Here is a 1,797-nt window from a genome sequence, read left to right as displayed (position 1 = left end):
AATCTTGCAATGTACTGTGAGTTTGGGTAGAGGAAGAAAACTTGAATGGCTACCAACTGATTATCAGACTTTCACGCAGGGCGTGCTAATATAACTTGAAACAGGGAAGTCTTGAACCGGAAAGAATCAAAATTGAGAAGTCTGTCCCAGATCCTAAATACAGTATGAAGAGAATAAAGATATAAGACAAACAGCGTAAAGTAATGGAGTGGTGAGGCAAAATATTCATTTACCTTCGAGAATCAAGATGGGTTGAGCTTATTTTGGAAACCCTAGGGTTTGGATTTTGTGGAAAAACTCTCTCAAACTTGTGGCAAGTTTCTTACTCTATCTATATGTGAGTTAGTATATCTTTTGTATGGTGAATTTTAGTCATTTAAAATCAGAAATTCAATCCCGTTTTTGAATTGGACAGCAGTTACTATTTTGGGCATAACTTTTTCTCTAAAAATCGGATTGGGGTGATTCAAAAGGCTGTAAAAAGATAAGAGATATATCTACAATTGTTATAAAGACCAAGATGCCCAGTTCTGTGCTTTACTGCCTCAAAAATCTGCTGCAATACAGGGCAGAGCTACTGCCCAGATTTTCTCCTTAAGAATTATGAATTGTGGAGACCCGTTTAGACCCCAATTTTGTTTATATAGTGATGAGTCTTGCTCAATTCCTCCGGGAGGACAATAAAAATAAAGCTGGTTAAGAGGAAATATAGTGATCCGTGTGTGCTGAAAAATTATGATGAAGTTTTGAAATCACTAAGCACTTTAAATGTTGGTACTGCTATACGAATGCTAGGTAATATGTGCCATGTGTTCGAAGATTGATGTTCTGTTTTTTTCTTTTTTCATTTTATATATGCAAGATTCCTATCTGAAGTGACTTTATGAAGACAGTTAATCACATAAAATCATATTTTTTTTTTGTGTTAAAGATTAAACTATGTTCGTTAAGCCAAAAGGTGTGTGTAAGAAATTTCTCCATTGTCCTTTTACTCTTTTGATGAGAGTGTCCCACTACAACATTATGCATATACAGCTACGAAGTATGTTGTAGCTAAACATGAAAATTTTCATGGCTAAACACTTTAGCTACAATAATTTTTTCCGTAGCATCCGTAGCTAGATGTAGCGTAACTAAAAGTTAGCTACAAACTTTAACATTTCATGGCTAAGGATTAATACTTATTGCTACAAGAATTTTTGTGATGTGGCTATATTAATAAAACTTTTTGCCACAAAGAATATATATTTATAGCTAATAATTTTATCTTTTGCCGCGATAAATTAACTTTGTAGCTATCTTCCATACTTTAGATACAAAGGGATATACTATGGCAAAAGGTGTTATTTATTTAGCTACAAAATGGCAAAAGGTGTTATTTATTAAGCTACAAAATTCAAGCACGTAGCTATGCTCTCATATTAGATTTATATTATAGCATTTATATTTATCTACCAACCAATAATTTTATGGCTATAAATCGTCAAATATCCACGATTAAATATTTTATTATATTTTGTTTGGTGAATAGATTTTTATACATTTTATTTTTATTGATCAAAAATTAATTTATTAAAATTTTCAAATATTCAATATCCATACTTTTTTATTTATCAAACCATAGAAAATACACAGTAATAAACTTTAAATATCACTTATTTATACAAATTGAAATCTAAATAGTTTAATAAATTAATTCTAAAATATACAATTGTCTATATACAGTACATAGTATCCATACTTCCACAAGTATGTAACTCTTGTACAAGAGACATAACAACTAGTTAATATGCAGCT

The sequence above is a fragment of the Nicotiana attenuata genome, chromosome 10, assembly GCF_001879085.1.
Source record: "Nicotiana attenuata strain UT chromosome 10, NIATTr2, whole genome shotgun sequence".
In the NCBI taxonomy this organism is placed as follows: domain Eukaryota; kingdom Viridiplantae; phylum Streptophyta; class Magnoliopsida; order Solanales; family Solanaceae; genus Nicotiana; species Nicotiana attenuata.
Note: the sequence above shows the minus strand (reverse complement) of the source record.